This window comes from Phalacrocorax carbo, unplaced genomic scaffold (assembly GCF_963921805.1).
Source record: "Phalacrocorax carbo unplaced genomic scaffold, bPhaCar2.1 SCAFFOLD_150, whole genome shotgun sequence".
NCBI classification, from domain to species: Eukaryota; Metazoa; Chordata; class Aves; order Suliformes; family Phalacrocoracidae; genus Phalacrocorax; species Phalacrocorax carbo.
In genome coordinates, this window is record NW_026990332.1 from 54,474 (window position 1) to 71,726 (window position 17,253).

Here is a 17,253-nt window from a genome sequence, read left to right on the forward strand (position 1 = left end):
CGTAACCGGGAGTTGGGTACGGGCGTGTAGTGCACGAGCGAGCTAGGCTACGTGCCTAGGAAGCCTCATCTCGTAAGAGCGGTAAGACACCCGTGTATCCTCTTTAGGTGCAGGACGGCCTAGAGTCTGGAGCTGCAGAAGAGGCAGGGCGGAGAGGAGGGGAAAGAAGCATCTGAACGGCTAAATTGTGCCAGCAGCGCTGAGAGCGAGAGTCGCGGTGAGTCCTGGGCCACTGGGGCCCCGTTGCCTCTCTTGTGCATCCTGGGCCCTCCCTGTCTCTCCCCTGGCCCCCTCTCTTTCCTTACCTGCTGCAAAATGTTTTTTTTTTTTTTTTTTTGGCGCCCCCCCGCCCCTTCTTTCTCCATCTTGCTCTGAGTGGCTCCCTGCCTCCCCGTCTTTTCAGGCCTCCCTCTCTCTGTCCTGTAGCCTGTGGCTACTTGTTCTTTCTCCGCCTCTCTCTGCCTGGCTCTGGCTCCGTTTTTATTTTTTTATTCCTCCTGCTCTGTCCTGTAGCCTGTCGGTATTTTGTCTTTCTCTGGCCCTCTTGGTCTGACTCCGTGTGTTACCGAAAAACGCGGTAAAATCGGAAACAACTCCTCAACGCCGATTTAGTATTAAAGAGCAGGCGTTCTTTATTCACGGCGCCAGATGCACGGGGGATCGCTCCTCCTGGCGTGCGTACCTCACACACCTTTCCCGTAGAATTTGTAGATCAAAATTTTACGTATTCATACATATTCATTATCGTCCTGTCTACTGATCGGTACAAACTGGCTCGTTCCGTATGTAAATCACTGCGCAGGCTCGGTGGTGGTCCGTGAGTCGGTGGTCGCGATCTCCCCCTGCCAGAATTGCCTTTTACCTTCTTGGCTCTTAATCTTGGCAGTCTTGGCTAGTTTTCTCAGTGCGCTACACGAAACCGCGTTTTGTCATCCTTTTCTGACAGAAGCACGTTGTCTGTTGTTCTGCTGACATTAACGATCGCCTAGGGACTAAAATGCAGATCGACAGATGCGCTGATTCGTACGCTCCGTGTTCCCGTAATGGAACACCGTCTCTGGTTGGTTGACTTCATCGCTTTGGTTACACCTGTTCCTGTTGTTCAGTTTCTTCTTTTTTGGCTTTGTGTGATTCTCTCTGTGATTCTGTTTTTCTCTGCCTCGCTTTTCCCAGCTCCCCGTCCCTCACTTTGAATACCCGTTATCCTTCACCAGCTCACTCTCCCTTGGTTGCCATCCCCGTTTCTGAGTTCCTCCTGCTTTGCCACGTAGCCCGTGACTTTTTTCTTAATCTCTCTCTGTCTGCCTCAACGCTCCCGCCGCGCTTTTTAGTTCGTCTGCTCTGCTCTGTACCCTGCTACTGTTCTTGCCTTTCTGAGTTCTTCTCTGTCCAGCTCCCTTTCCCTATTCTCGAATTCCTGTTCTTCCTGCACCGGCCGCTGTTCCCTGTGATCTCCGTCTCTCTCTGTCCAGCTCCCTGTCCCTAGGTTTTAATTCCTGCCTCTGCCCGCCGTAGCCCGTCTAGATTTTTCTCTCGGCCTCTCTCTCTGTCCGGCTCCCCCTCTCTGTGTTCTAATTCCACGTTCTCTGTCACGTAGACCCGTGCTGTTTGTTTGTCCTCATCTCTCTCTGTCCAGCTCCTTGCTGCTATGTTTTATTTCTTCCCTCTCTGTCTGTCTTTGTAGCCCATTGCCGTTGTTTGTTTTTTTTTTTTTTTTCCTACTTGTTTCTTCATGTGTCTCTGTCTGCCTCCCAGTGCCTGATCTTTAATTCCTCCTTCCCTGTAGGCTGCTGTTCCTTTTCTCCATTCTACATTGTGTTCTCTTTGGTCTCCTGTTCTTATTCATCGATTCCCTCCTCGCCGCCCTGTGGCCTGTCCCCATTTTATTGTTGCGCCTCTCTCCCTCTCTCTGGCTTCTTGCCCCTGTTTTGAAAATTCCTCCCTCTCTTCTCTCTTCCCTGTTGGCCGTGTGATCTTCAGCCTTTCTCCATCTCTTTCTGCCCAGCTCTCTGTGTCTATTCATTAATTCTTCCCTCTCTGCCCTGTAGCCTGTAGCTTTTGTCCTTTCTCCATCTTGCTGTCTCTGGCTTCCCCATGACCCTGTTTTAGAATTGTTTCTCTCTCCTTTCTGTACGCATTGCGATTCCTTTTGCTCCCCATCGCCCTTTGTTTTGGGTGGTTTTTTGTTGTTTTTCTGGCTCCCTGTCCCTAATTCTTAATTCTCTGCCTTCTCATGCTCTGTACCACGTAGCCCCATGGTTTGTTTTGTGGTGTTCCCTCCCCGGCCCCTTCCCTCCGTTGTTGGCTGTCTCGGCTCCCTGTCCCCGTGGCTTCATTCTTCCCTCTCTGCCCTGTTCTTGTCGCTTGTCTTGTCTGTCTCCATCGCGCTCGGTCCAGCTTCCTGCCCCTATTCTTCTTTCCTCCCTCGCTGTCGTGCTGCCTGCCCCAGGTTCTCTGTGCGTCTCCAGCCTGCTCCTCTTCCTTCTTTGTTGGTCTGTGTCCTGCTCTTCCCTCTCTCTGCTGCCTCTCTTCCCCTCTCTCTGCTGCTTGTATCTCCACCTCCGTCAGGCTCCCTGTCCTTCTCTGGCCGTCCTGTTCCCTGCCTCGTGCCTTCTCACTACACGCACACACGCCCCCCCGCCCCCGTCCAGCCGGCTGCCGCTCTTCTCTTCTCTCTTCCTACTGTCCTGTGCCCTGCTCCTCACCTTTGGTGGCCTCCCCCTCTGCCCAGCAGCCCGTCGCTCCAGTAGCCAGGCGACGGACGGTCCCTTCCCTGCCAAACGCGGACAAGCGCGTGCCGTGGTTCAGCCCCAGCTGGCAACTCTGCACCAGGGAGCTGCTTGCTCGCTCCACCCTCAGTGGGCTGGGGGAGAGAGCTGGAAGGGTAAAAGTGAGAAAAATCATGGGTTGAGATCAAGACTGTTTAATAGGTAAAGCAAAAGCTGTGCGTGGAAGCAAAGCAAGGAATTAATTCACTCCTCCTTTTCGGCGGGCAGGTGTTGAGCCACCTCTGGGAAAGCAGGGCTCTGTCATGTGTCATGGTTACTTAGGGAGAGAAATGCCGTAGCCCCCCCCCCCCCCCCCCCAAGGACTCCCCCTTCTTCCCCCAGCTGCGTGTGCTGAGCATGATGTCAAATGGTATGGAATATCCCTTTGGTCAGTTAGCTGGGAAAGCTTTCCCAGCTGTCCCAGCCTACTTGCTGGTGGGGCACTGAGAGAACCAGAAGAGGCCCTGACTGTGGAAGCAGTGCTCAGCAAGAACCAAAACATCTCTACATTATTAACGGTGTTTTGAGCATAAATCCAAAACGTATCCCTTCCTAGCTACTGTGGAGAAAATGAGCACTATCCCAGCCACCACCAGCTCCGTGCGGCTGCGGCAACGGCGGCCGAGGTGGCCTTGGGGCAGGGGGAGCGTTGGGGACCCTGAGCCACGAATCGCTCCTGGGACTTGTTACGTGCGCGCCTGCACAAACAGCTGCCCTCTCCTTTGGCCTGAGGGCTGCGTTTGCGCTCCCTTGGCGTGGGGCAAGGGGCTGTGACGGAGCCCAGGGGAGGAGGTGGTGCACTGTGGGGGTGAGGGGAGGGGGCCCCCCGTTGCTGCTGCGCCTCAGCTGTGGGCGGGGTCTGGCTGGAGGAGCCCCAGGTGCGGGCAGTGGGGCTGCCGGTGCTGGCTCCTCCCTGGAAAAGGGGTGGTGCCCTGCTCCGGGGGGCCAGTGTGAGCCGAGGGCGGAGCGGAGCGGAGCTGTGGCCGAGCGTCAGCGGGCTGCGAGTGTAGCGAGGGAGGAGGTGAGCGGGGGCTGGGTGATGGACCGCTGGGTCCCCGGTCAAGCCCCGAGGAGGGCTGCGGCGGGGCAGCGGCGGGTCGGAGCGGGCGGTGGGGAGAGCGAGGCTGTGCTGAGGGCTCGGTGGGGCTTCCGGGTGCATCGGCGGGAGGGACGGTGCCCCGCAGGGTGAGAGAGCGGGGAGGGCGGGCTCGCGGCGTGCCGGGAGCTGTGGTGGTGCGTCTGCCGGCTGGGCGGGCGGCCGTGTTGTGGCGCAGAGCATGGCGGGAGCTGTAGTCCTTGTGGCGGGGGGCTGCCGGGCGGCCGTGTTGTGCCGCAGAGCATGCCGGGAGCTGTAGTCCTGGCGCAGTGGCTGCCGGCCCTGTCACGTGGCTCGCCGGGGCGCGGCGGGAGGCGCGGTGTTCCGGCGCTCGGGTGCCGGGCGGCCGTGCCGCGTACGGTACGCGCGGTGTATTTTTGGGGTTGGATTCGTGTTGATTTCTGGGGGCTTCCAGGTGCGGCCGCTCCCCGAGAAGCGGTGAGTTCCCCGGGAGCTGACAGAAGGGAAGAGGGAAAGGAGGAGGACCTTTTCCCCCTGCCCAGGGCGCAGACGATGGCCGCCGCCTCCCCGGCTCACCGGAGCTGCCGCTCAGCCTCCCCTGGCCCCCCCCTTGCCCCGTGCGCCTGCCCCCAGCCCCGGCACCTCCCCTGAAGCGTGCTGCGTAGCCCTTGGCCGCCCCCAGGCCCTGTCGTGAAGGCAGCGAGCCGGCCCTCGAGCGCACTGGATTCCCCCTCGGCGCAGGGGCCCTTAGCAGTAGCGCGGGGAAGGGGCGGTGTGTCCAGAAGCCCCTGCGCAAGGAGGGGCTTTGGCCAGGGTCGATCGACGGTAATGACGGTCGCTGTTTCTTCTTTCCCTCTCGCAGAGACCGTGCTGAGGACGTGGTTGTCTGTCCTTCCCCCGGGGATGCCGTTGACTGCGGCCGTCTCAGGCTTGCGTGGCTTCTCTCTGCCCGGCGTTGCCATCCTCGCAGCGCGGGGGCGAAAAGGGACACACAGAGCCCTTCCCGGCTGTGGACAGGAGCTGCCTCGGCTGAAGCTGGAGACGCCAACGAAAGGTAAAGCAGCAGAAACTGAAGGCGCTCTGGCTGCCAGCTGCCTTCCTGCCGCAGGCAAGAGAGAGCCTGTCCCTGCAGGTGAGGGAGGGAGGATCCCCCTTCGTAGCCCGCAGCGGGCCAGGCCACCAACGTGCACCGCAGGGTCTGTACGCGTAACCGGGAGTTGGGTACGGGCGTGTAGTGCACGAGCGAGCTAGGCTACGTGCCTAGGAAGCCTCATCTCGTAAGAGCGGTAAGACACCCGTGTATCCTCTTTAGGTGCAGGACGGCCTAGAGTCTGGAGCTGCAGAAGAGGCAGGGCGGAGAGGAGGGGAAAGAAGCATCTGAACGGCTAAATTGTGCCAGCAGCGCTGAGAGCGAGAGTCGCGGTGAGTCCTGGGCCACTGGGGCCCCGTTGCCTCTCTTGTGCGTCCTGGGCCCTCCCTGTCTCTCCCCTGGCCCCCTCTCTTTCCTTACCTGCTGCAAAATGTTTTTTTTTTTTTTTTTTTGGCGCCCCCCCGCCCCTTCTTTCTCCATCTCGCTCTGAGTGGCTCCCTGCCTCCCCATCTTTTCAGGCCTCCCTCTCTCTGTCCTGTAGCCTGTGGCTACTTGTTCTTTCTCCGCCTCTCTCTGCCTGGCTCTGGCTCCGTTTTTATTTTTTTATTCCTCCTGCTCTGTCCTGTAGCCTGTCGGTATTTTGTCTTTCTCTGGCCCTCTTGGTCTGACTCCGTGTGTTACCGAAAAACGCGGTAAAATCGGAAACAACTCCTCAACGCCGATTTAGTATTAAAGAGCAGGCGTTCTTTATTCACGGCGCCGGATGCACGGGGGATCGCTCCTCCTGGCGTGCGTACCTCACACACCTTTCCCGTAGAATTTGTAGATCAAAATTTTACGTATTCATACATATTCATTATCGTCCTGTCTACTGATCGGTACAAACTGGCTCGTTCCGTATGTAAATCACTGCGCAGGCTCGGTGGTGGTCCGTGAGTCGGTGGTCGCGATCTCCCCCTGCCAGAATTGCCTTTTACCTTCTTGGCTCTTAATCTTGGCAGTCTTGGCTAGTTTTCTCAGTGCGCTACACGAAACCGCGTTTTGTCATCCTTTTCTGACAGAAGCACGTTGTCTGTTGTTCTGCTGACATTAACGATCGCCTAGGGACTAAAATGCAGATCGACAGATGCGCTGATTCGTACGCTCCGTGTTCCCGTAATGGAACACCGTCTCTGATTGGTTGACTTCATCGCTTTGGTTACACCTGTTCCTGTTGTTCAGTTTCTTCTTTTTTGGTTTTGTGTGATTCTCTCTGTGATTCTGTTTTTCTCTGCCTCGCTTTTCCCAGCTCCCCGTCCCTCACTTTGAATACCCGTTATCCTTCACCAGCTCACTCTCCCTTGGTTGCCATCCCCGTTTCTGAGTTCCTCCTGCTTTGCCACGTAGCCCGTGACTTTTTTCTTAATCTCTCTCTGTCTGCCTCAACGCTCCCGCCGCGCTTTTTAGTTCGTCTGCTCTGCTCTGTACCCTGCTACTGTTCTTGCCTTTCTGAGTTCTTCTCTGTCCAGCTCCCTTTCCCTATTCTCGAATTCCTGTTCTTCCTGCACCGGCCGCTGTTCCCTGTGATCTCCGTCTCTCTCTGTCCAGCTCCCTGTCCCTAGGTTTTAATTCCTGCCTCTGCCCGCCGTAGCCCGTCTAGATTTTTCTCTCGGCCTCTCTCTCTGTCCGGCTCCCCCTCTCTGTGTTCTAATTCCACGTTCTCTGTCACGTAGACCCGTGCTGTTTGTTTGTCCTCATCTCTCTCTGTCCAGCTCCTTGCTGCTATGTTTTATTTCTTCCCTCTCTGTCTGTCTTTGTAGCCCATTGCCGTTGTTTGTTTTTTTTTTTTTTTCCTACTTGTTTCTTCATGTGTCTCTGTCTGCCTCCCAGTGCCTGATCTTTAATTCCTCCTTCCCTGTAGGCCGCTGTTCCTTTTCTCCATTCTACATTGTGTTCTCTTTGGTCTCCTGTTCTTATTCATCGATTCCCTCCTCGCCGCCCTGTGGCTTGTCCCCATTTTATTGTTGCGCCTCTCTCCCTCTCTCTGGCTTCTTGCCCCTGTTTTGAAAATTCCTCCCTCTCTTCTCTCTTCCCTGTTGGCCGTGTGATCTTCAGCCTTTCTCCATCTCTTTCTGCCCAGCTCTCTGTGTCTATTCATTAATTCTTCCCTCTCTGCCCTGTAGCCTGTAGCTTTTGTCCTTTCTCCATCTTGCTGTCTCTGGCTTCCCCATGACCCTGTTTTAGAATTGTTTCTCTCTCCTTTCTGTACGCATTGCGATTCCTTTTGCTCCCCATCGCCCTTTGTTTTGGGTGGTTTTTTGTTGTTTTTCTGGCTCCCTGTCCCTAATTCTTAATTCTCTGCCTTCTCATGCTCTGTACCACGTAGCCCCATGGTTTGTTTTGTGGTGTTCCCTCCCCGGCCCCTTCCCTCCGTTGTTGGCTGTCTCGGCTCCCTGTCCCCGTGGCTTCATTCTTCCCTCTCTGCCCTGTTCTTGTCGCTTGTCTTGTCTGTCTCCATCGCGCTCGGTCCAGCTTCCTGCCCCTATTCTTCTTTCCTCCCTCGCTGTCGTGCTGCCTGCCCCAGGTTCTTTGTGCGTCTCCAGCCTGCTCCTCTTCCTTCTTTGTTGGTCTGTGTCCTGCTCTTCCCTCTCTCTGCTGCCTCTCTTCCCCTCTCTCTGCTGCTTGTATCTCCACCTCCGTCAGGCTCCCTGTCCTTCTCTGGCCGTCCTGTTCCCTGCCTCGTGCCTTCTCACTACACGCACACACGCCCCCCCGCCCCCGTCCAGCCGGCTGCCGCTCTTCTCTTCTCTCTTCCTACTGTCCTGTGCCCTGCTCCTCACCTTTGGTGGCCTCCCCCTCTGCCCAGCAGCCCGTCGCTCCAGGAGCCAGGCGACGGACGGTCCCTTCCCTGCCAAACGCGGACAAGCGCGTGCCGTGGTTCAGCCCCAGCTGGCAACTCTGCACCAGGGAGCTGCTTGCTCGCTCCACCCTCAGTGGGCTGGGGGAGAGAGCTGGAAGGGTAAAAGTGAGAAAAATCATGGGTTGAGATCAAGACTGTTTAATAGGTAAAGCAAAAGCTGTGCGTGGAAGCAAAGCAAGGAATTAATTCACTCCTCCTTTTCGGCGGGCAGGTGTTGAGCCACCTCTGGGAAAGCAGGGCTCTGTCATGTGTCATGGTTACTTAGGGAGAGAAATGCCGTAGCCCCCCCCCCCCCCCCCCCCAAGGACTCCCCCTTCTTCCCCCAGCTGCGTGTGCTGAGCATGATGTCAAATGGTATGGAATATCCCTTTGGTCAGTTAGCTGGGAAAGCTTTCCCAGCTGTCCCAGCCTGCTTGCTGGTGGGGCACTGAGAGAACCAGAAGAGGCCCTGACTGTGGAAGCAGTGCTCAGCAAGAACCAAAACATCTCTACATTATTAACGGTGTTTTGAGCATAAATCCAAAACGTATCCCTTCCTAGCTACTGTGGAGAAAATGAGCACTATCCCAGCCACCACCAGCTCCGTGCGGGTGCGGCAACGGCGGCCGAGGTGGCCTTGGGGCAGGGGGAGCGTTGGGGACCCTGAGCCACGAATCGCTCCTGGGACTTGTTCCGTGCGCGCCTGCACCAACAGCTGCCCTCTCCTTTGGCCTGAGGGCTGCGTTTGCGCTCCCTTGGCGTGGGGCAAGGGGCTGTGACGGAGCCCAGGGGAGGAGGTGGTGCACTGTGGGGGTGAGGGCAGGGGGCCCCCCGTTGCTGCTGCGCCTCAGCTGTGGGCGGGGTCTGGCTGGAGGAGCCCCAGGTGCGGGCAGTGGGGCTGCCGGTGCCGGCTCCTCCCTGGAAAAGGGGTGGTGCCCTGCTCCGGGGGGCCAGTGTGAGCCGAGGGCGGAGCGGAGCGGAGCTGTGGCCGAGCGTCAGCGGGCTGCGAGTGTAGCGAGGGAGGAGGTGAGCGGGGGCTGGGTGATGGACCGCTGGGTCCCCGGTCAAGCCCCGAGGAGGGCTGCGGCGGGGCAGCGGCGGGTCGGAGCGGGCGGTGGGGAGAGCGAGGCTGTGCTGAGGGCTCGGTGGGGCTTCCGGGGGCATCGGCGGGAGGGACGGTGCCCCGCAGGGTGAGAGAGCGGGGAGGGCGGGCTCGCGGCGTGCCGGGAGCTGTGGTGGTGCGTCTGCCGGCTGGGCGGGCGGCCGTGTTGTGGCGCAGAGCATGGCGGGAGCTGTAGTCCTTGTGGCGGGGGCTGCCGGGCGGCCGTGTTGTGGCGCAGAGCATGCCGGGAGCTGTAGTCCTTGCGGCGGGGGGCTGCCGGGCGGCCGTGTTGTGGCGCAGAGCATGGCGGGAGCTGTAGTCCTTGTGTCGGGGGGCTGCCGGGCGGCCGTGTTGTGGCGCAGAGCATGGCGGGAGCTGTAGTCCTTGTGGCGGGGGGCTGCCGGGCGGCCGTGTTGTGCCGCAGAGCATGCCGGGAGCTGTAGTCCTGGCGCAGTGGCTGCCGGCCCTGTCACGTGGCTCGCCGGGGCGCGGCGGGAGGCGCGGTGTTCCGGCGCTCGCGTGCCGGGCGGCCGTGCCGCGTACGGTAGGCGCGGTGTATTTTTGGGGTTGGATTCGTGTTGATTTCTGGGGGCTTCCAGGTGCGGCCGCTCCCCGAGAAGCGGTGAGTTCCCCGGGAGCTGACAGAAGGGAAGAGGCAAAGGAGGAGGACCTTTTCCCCCTGCCCAGGGCGCAGACGATGGCCGCCGCCTCCCCGGCTCACCGGAGCTGCCGCTCAGCCTCCCCTGGCCCCCCCCTTGCCCCGTGCGCCTGCCCCCAGCCCCGGCACCTCCCCTGAAGCGTGCTGCGTAGCCCTTGGCCGCCCCCAGGCCCTGTCGTGAAGGCAGCGAGCCGGCCCTCGAGCGCACTGGATTCCCCCTCGGCGCAGGGGCCCTTAGCAGTAGCGCGGGGAAGGGGCGGTGTGTCCAGAAGCCCCTGCGCAAGGAGGGGCTTTGGCCAGGGTCGATCGACGGTAATGACGGTCGCTGTTTCTTCTTTCCCTCTCGCAGAGACCGTGCTGAGGACGTGGTTGTCTGTCCTTCCCCCGGGGATGCCGTTGACTGCGGCCGTCTCAGGCTTGCGTGGCTTCTCTCTGCCCGGCGTTGCCATCCTCGCAGCGCGGGGGCGAAAAGGGACACACAGAGCCCTTCCCGGCTGTGGACAGGAGCTGCCTCGGCTGAAGCTGGAGACGCCAACGAAAGGTAAAGCAGCAGAAACTGAAGGCGCTCTGGCTGCCAGCTGCCTTCCTGCCGCAGGCAAGAGAGAGCCTGTCCCTGCAGGTGAGGGAGGGAGGATCCCCCTTCGTAGCCCGCAGCGGGCCAGGCCACCAACGTGCACCGCAGGGTCTGTACGCGTAACCGGGAGTTGGGTACGGGCGTGTAGTGCACGAGCGAGCTAGGCTACGTGCCTAGGAAGCCTCATCTCGTAAGAGCGGTAAGACACCCGTGTATCCTCTTTAGGTGCAGGACGGCCTAGAGTCTGGAGCTGCAGAAGAGGCAGGGCGGAGAGGAGGGGAAAGAAGCATCTGAACGGCTAAATTGTGCCAGCAGCGCTGAGAGCGAGAGTCGCGGTGAGTCCTGGGCCACTGGGGCCCCGTTGCCTCTCTTGTGCATCCTGGGCCCTCCCTGTCTCTCCCCTGGCCCCCTCTCTTTCCTTACCTGCTGCAAAATGTTTTGTTTTTTTTTTTTTTTGGCGCCCCCCCGCCCCTTCTTTCTCCATCTTGCTCTGAGTGGCTCCCTGCCTCCCCGTCTTTTCAGGCCTCCCTCTCTCTGTCCTGTAGCCTGTGGCTACTTGTTCTTTCTCCGCCTCTCTCTGCCTGGCTCTGGCTCCGTTTTTATTTTTTTATTCCTCCTGCTCTGTCCTGTAGCCTGTCGGTATTTTGTCTTTCTCTGGCCCTCTTGGTCTGACCCCGTGTGTTACCGAAAAACGCGGTAAAATCGGAAACAACTCCTCAACGCCGATTTAGTATTAAAGAGCAGGCGTTCTTTATTCACGGCGCCGGATGCACGGGGGATCGCTCCTCCTGGCGTGCGTACCTCACACACCTTTCCCGTAGAATTTGTAGATCAAAATTTTACGTATTCATACATATTCATTATCGTCCTGTCTACTGATCGGTACAAACTGGCTCGTTCCGTATGTAAATCACTGCGCAGGCTCGGTGGTGGTCCGTGAGTCGGTGGTCGCGATCTCCCCCTGCCAGAATTGCCTTTTACCTTCTTGGCTCTTAATCTTGGCAGTCTTGGCTAGTTTTCTCAGTGCGCTACACGAAACCGCGTTTTGTCATCCTTTTCTGACAGAAGCACGTTGTCTGTTGTTCTGCTGACATTAACGATCGCCTAGGGACTAAAATGCAGATCGACAGATGCGCTGATTCGTACGCTCCGTGTTCCCGTAATGGAACACCGTCTCTGGTTGGTTGACTTCATCGCTTTGGTTACACCTGTTCCTGTTGTTCAGTTTCTTCTTTTTTGGCTTTGTGTGATTCTCTCTGTGATTCTGTTTTTCTCTGCCTCGCTTTTCCCAGCTCCCCGTCCCTCACTTTGAATACCCGTTATCCTTCACCAGCTCACTCTCCCTTGGTTGCCATCCCCGTTTCTGAGTTCCTCCTGCTTTGCCACGTAGCCCGTGACTTTTTTCTTAATCTCTCTCTGTCTGCCTCAACGCTCCCGCCGCGCTTTTTAGTTCGTCTGCTCTGCTCTGTACCCTGCTACTGTTCTTGCCTTTCTGAGTTCTTCTCTGTCCAGCTCCCTTTCCCTATTCTCGAATTCCTGTTCTTCCTGCACCCGCCGCTGTTCCCTGTGATCTCCGTCTCTCTCTGTCCAGCTCCCTGTCCCTAGGTTTTAATTCCTGCCTCTGCCCGCCGTAGCCCGTCTAGATTTTTCTCTCGGCCTCTCTCTCTGTCCGGCTCCCCCTCTCTGTGTTCTAATTCCACGTTCTCTGTCACGTAGACCCGTGCTGTTTGTTTGTCCTCATCTCTCTCTGTCCAGCTCCTTGCTGCTATGTTTTATTTCTTCCCTCTCTGTCTGTCTTTGTAGCCCATTGCCGTTGTTTGTTTTTTTTTTTTTTTCCTACTTGTTTCTTCATGTGTCTCTGTCTGCCTCCCAGTGCCTGATCTTTAATTCCTCCTTCCCTGTAGGCCGCTGTTCCTTTTCTCCATTCTACATTGTGTTCTCTTTGGTCTCCTGTTCTTATTCATCGATTCCCTCCTCGCCGCCCTGTGGCCTGTCCCCATTTTATTGTTGCGCCTCTCTCCCTCTCTCTGGCTTCTTGCCCCTGTTTTGAAAATTCCTCCCTCTCTTCTCTCTTCCCTGTTGGCCGTGTGATCTTCAGCCTTTCTCCATCTCTTTCTGCCCAGCTCTCTGTGTCTATTCATTAATTCTTCCCTCTCTGCCCTGTAGCCTGTAGCTTTTGTCCTTTCTCCATCTTGCTGTCTCTGGCTTCCCCATGACCCTGTTTTAGAATTGTTTCTCTCTCCTTTCTGTACGCATTGCGATTCCTTTTGCTCCCCATCGCCCTTTGTTTTGGGTGGTTTTTTGTTGTTTTTCTGGCTCCCTGTCCCTAATTCTTAATTCTCTGCCTTCTCATGCTCTGTACCACGTAGCCCCATGGTTTGTTTTGTGGTGTTCCCTCCCCGGCCCCTTCCCTCCGTTGTTGGCTGTCTCGGCTCCCTGTCCCCGTGGCTTCATTCTTCCCTCTCTGCCCTGTTCTTGTCGCTTGTCTTGTCTGTCTCCATCGCGCTCGGTCCAGCTTCCTGCCCCTATTCTTCTTTCCTCCCTCGCTGTCGTGCTGCCTGCCCCAGGTTCTTTGTGCGTCTCCAGCCTGCTCCTCTTCCTTCTTTGTTGGTCTGTGTCCTGCTCTTCCCTCTCTCTGCTGCCTCTCTTCCCCTCTCTCTGCTGCTTGTATCTCCACCTCCGTCAGGCTCCCTGTCCTTCTCTGGCCGTCCTGTTCCCTGCCTCGTGCCTTCTCACTACACGCACACACGCCCCCCCGCCCCCGTCCAGCCGGCTGCCGCTCTTCTCTTCTCTCTTCCTACTGTCCTGTGCCCTGCTCCTCACCTTTGGTGGCCTCCCCCTCTGCCCAGCAGCCCGTCGCTCCAGGAGCCAGGCGACGGACGGTCCCTTCCCTGCCAAACGCGGACAAGCGCGTGCCGTGGTTCAGCCCCAGCTGGCAACTCTGCACCAGGGAGCTGCTTGCTCGCTCCACCCTCAGTGGGCTGGGGGAGAGAGCTGGAAGGGTAAAAGTGAGAAAAATCATGGGTTGAGATCAAGACTGTTTAATAGGTAAAGCAAAAGCTGTGCGTGGAAGCAAAGCAAGGAATTAATTCACTCCTCCTTTTCGGCGGGCAGGTGTTGAGCCACCTCTGGGAAAGCAGGGCTCTGTCATGTGTCATGGTTACTTAGGGAGAGAAATGCCGTAGCCCCCCCCCCCCCCCCCCCAAGGACTCCCCCTTCTTCCCCCAGCTGCGTGTGCTGAGCATGATGTCAAATGGTATGGAATATCCCTTTGGTCAGTTAGCTGGGAAAGCTTTCCCAGCTGTCCCAGCCTGCTTGCTGGTGGGGCACTGAGAGAACCAGAAGAGGCCCTGACTGTGGAAGCAGTGCTCAGCAAGAACCAAAACATCTCTACATTATTAACGGTGTTTTGAGCATAAATCCAAAACGTATCCCTTCCTAGCTACTGTGGAGAAAATGAGCACTATCCCAGCCACCACCAGCTCCGTGCGGCTGCGGCAACGGCGGCCGAGGTGGCCTTGGGGCAGGGGGAGCGTTGGGGACCCTGAGCCACGAATCGCTCCTGGGACTTGTTCCGTGCGCGCCTGCACCAACAGCTGCCCTCTCCTTTGGCCTGAGGGCTGCGTTTGCGCTCCCTTGGCGTGGGGCAAGGGGCTGTGACGGAGCCCAGGGGAGGAGGTGGTGCACTGTGGGGGTGAGGGGAGGGGGCCCCCCGTTGCTGCTGCGCCTCAGCTGTGGGCGGGGTCTGGCTGGAGGAGCCCCAGGTGCGGGCAGTGGGGCTGCCGGTGCCGGCTCCTCCCTGGAAAAGGGGTGGTGCCCTGCTCCGGGGGGCCAGTGTGAGCCGAGGGCGGAGCGGAGCGGAGCTGTGGCCGAGCGTCAGCGGGCTGCGAGTGTAGCGAGGGAGGAGGTGAGCGGGGGCTGGGTGGGGGGCCGCTGCGTGCCGGGTCAAGCCCCGAGGAGGGCTGCGGCGGGGCAGCGGCGGGTCGGAGCGGGCGGTGGGGAGAGCGAGGCTGTGCTGAGGGCTCGGTGGGGCTTCCGGGTGCATCGGCGGGAGGGACGGTGCCCCGCAGGGTGAGAGAGCGGGGAGGGCGGGCTCGCGGCGTGCCGGGAGCTGTGGTGGTGCGTGTGGCGGCTGGGCGGGCGGCCGTGTTGTGGCGCAGAGCATGGCGGGAGCTGTAGTCCTTGTGGCGGGGGGCTGCCGGGCGGCCGTGTTGTGGCGCAGAGCATGGCGGGAGCTGTAGTCCTTGTGGCGGGGGGCTGCCGGGCGGCCGTGTTGTGGCGCAGAGCGTGCCGGGAGCTGTAGTCCTGGCGCAGTGGCTGCCGGCCCTGTCACGTGGCTCGCCGGGGCGCGGCGGGAGGCGCGGTGTTCCGGCGCTCGGGTGCCGGGCGGCCGTGCCGCGTACGGTAGGCGCGGTGTATTTTTGGGGTTGGATTCGTGTTGATTTCTGGGGGCTTCCAGGTGCGGCCGCTCCCCGAGAAGCGGTGAGTTCCCCGGGAGCTGACAGAAGGGAAGAGGGAAAGGAGGAGGACCTTTTCCCCCTGCCCAGGGCGCAGATGATGGCCGCCGCCTCCCCGGCTCACCGGAGCTGCCGCTCAGCCTCCCCTGGCCCCCCCCTTGCCCCGTGCGCCTGCCCCCAGCCCCGGCACCTCCCCTGAAGCGTGCTGCGTAGCCCTTGGCCGCCCCCAGGCCCTGTCGTGAAGGCAGCGAGCCGGCCCTCGAGCGCACTGGATTCCCCCTCGGCGCAGGGGCCCTTAGCAGTAGCGCGGGGAAGGGGCGGTGTGTCCAGAAGCCCCTGCGCAAGGAGGGGCTTTGGCCAGGGTCGATCGACGGTAATGACGGTCGCTGTTTCTTCTTTCCCTCTCGCAGAGACCGTGCTGAGGACGTGGTTGTCTGTCCTTCCCCCGGGGATGCCGTTGACTGCGGCCGTCTCAGGCTTGCGTGGCTTCTCTCTGCCCGGCGTTGCCATCCTCGCAGCGCGGGGGTGAAAAGGGACACACAGAGCCCTTCCCGGCTGTGGACAGGAGCTGCCTCGGCTGAAGCTGGAGACGCCAACGAAAGGTAAAGCAGCAGAAACTGAAGGCGCTCTGGCTGCCAGCTGCCTTCCTGCCGCAGGCAAGAGAGAGCCTGTCCCTGCAGGTGAGGGAGGGAGGATCCCCCTTCGTAGCCCGCAGCGGGCCAGGCCACCAACGTGCACCGCAGGGTCTGTACGCGTAACCGGGAGTTGGGTACGGGCGTGTAGTGCACGAGCGAGCTAGGCTACGTGCCTAGGAAGCCTCATCTCGTAAGAGCGGTAAGACACCCGTGTATCCTCTTTAGGTGCAGGACGGCCTAGAGTCTGGAGCTGCAGAAGAGGCAGGGCGGAGAGGAGGGGAAAGAAGCATCTGAACGGCTAAATTGTGCCAGCAGCGCTGAGAGCGAGAGTCGCGGTGAGTCCTGGGCCACTGGGGCCCCGTTGCCTCTCTTGTGCATCCTGGGCCCTCCCTGTCTCTCCCCTGGCCCCCTCTCTTTCCTTACCTGCTGCAAAATGTTTTGTTTTTTTTTTTTTTTGGCGCCCCCCCGCCCCTTCTTTCTCCATCTTGCTCTGAGTGGCTCCCTGCCTCCCCGTCTTTTCAGGCCTCCCTCTCTCTGTCCTGTAGCCTGTGGCTACTTGTTCTTTCTCCGCCTCTCTCTGCCTGGCTCTGGCTCCGTTTTTATTTTTTTATTCCTCCTGCTCTGTCCTGTAGCCTGTCGGTATTTTGTCTTTCTCTGGCCCTCTTGGTCTGACTCCGTGTGTTACCGAAAAACGCGGTAAAATCGGAAACAACTCCTCAACGCCGATTTAGTATTAAAGAGCAGGCGTTCTTTATTCACGGCGCCGGATGCACGGGGGATCGCTCCTCCTGGCGTGCGTACCTCACACACCTTTCCCGTAGAATTTGTAGATCAAAATTTTACGTATTCATACATATTCATTATCGTCCTGTCTACTGATCGGTACAAACTGGCTCGTTCCGTATGTAAATCACTGCGCAGGCTCGGTGGTGGTCCGTGAGTCGGTGGTCGCGATCTCCCCCTGCCAGAATTGCCTTTTACCTTCTTGGCTCTTAATCTTGGCAGTCTTGGCTAGTTTTCTCAGTGCGCTACACGAAACCGCGTTTTGTCATCCTTTTCTGACAGAAGCACGTTGTCTGTTGTTCTGCTGACATTAACGATCGCCTAGGGACTAAAATGCAGATCGACAGATGCGCTGATTCGTACGCTCCGTGTTCCCGTAATGGAACACCGTCTCTGGTTGGTTGACTTCATCGCTTTGGTTACACCTGTTCCTGTTGTTCAGTTTCTTCTTTTTTGGCTTTGTGTGATTCTCTCTGTGATTCTGTTTTTCTCTGCCTCGCTTTTCCCAGCTCCCCGTCCCTCACTTTGAATACCCGTTATCCTTCACCAGCTCACTCTCCCTTGGTTGCCATCCCCGTTTCTGAGTTCCTCCTGCTTTGCCACGTAGCCCGTGACTTTTTTCTTAATCTCTCTCTGTCTGCCTCAACGCTCCCGCCGCGCTTTTTAGTTCGTCTGCTCTGCTCTGTACCCTGCTACTGTTCTTGCCTTTCTGAGTTCTTCTCTGTCCAGCTCCCTTTCCCTATTCTCGAATTCCTGTTCTTCCTGCACCCGCCGCTGTTCCCTGTGATCTCCGTCTCTCTCTGTCCAGCTCCCTGTCCCTAGGTTTTAATTCCTGCCTCTGCCCGCCGTAGCCCGTCTAGATTTTTCTCTCGGCCTCTCTCTCTGTCCGGCTCCCCCTCTCTGTGTTCTAATTCCACGTTCTCTGTCACGTAGACCCGTGCTGTTTGTTTGTCCTCATCTCTCTCTGTCCAGCTCCTTGCTGCTATGTTTTATTTCTTCCCTCTCTGTCTGTCTTTGTAGCCCATTGCCGTTGTTTGTTTTTTTTTTTTTTTCCTACTTGTTTCTTCATGTGTCTCTGTCTGCCTCCCAGTGCCTGATCTTTAATTCCTCCTTCCCTGTAGGCCGCTGTTCCTTTTCTCCATTCTACATTGTGTTCTCTTTGGTCTCCTGTTCTTATTCATCGATTCCCTCCTCGCCGCCCTGTGGCCTGTCCCCATTTTATTGTTGCGCCTCTCTCCCTCTCTCTGGCTT

At 58.4% G+C, this 17,253-nt stretch overlaps 1 long non-coding RNA gene across 9 annotated transcripts in view; it reads left to right on the forward strand.

The window, feature by feature from the left end:
- The window catches only part of LOC135311025 (uncharacterized), a 55,616-nt gene extending 50,261 nt beyond the window's left edge, over positions 1–5,355 (forward strand). For 4 of the 9 annotated variants that reach the window (XR_010370932.1, XR_010370934.1, XR_010370931.1 and 1 more), the window contains exons 17-18: positions 108–217; positions 4,688–4,858. This is a non-coding gene — a long non-coding RNA (uncharacterized LOC135311025). Of the gene's footprint in view, positions 1–107; positions 218–4,687; positions 4,859–5,137 lie in introns of those variants that run through there. The other 5 variants (XR_010370929.1, XR_010370930.1, XR_010370928.1 and 2 more) reach the window with 4 other exon arrangements.
- The last annotated feature ends 11,898 nt before the right edge of the window (positions 5,356–17,253 follow it).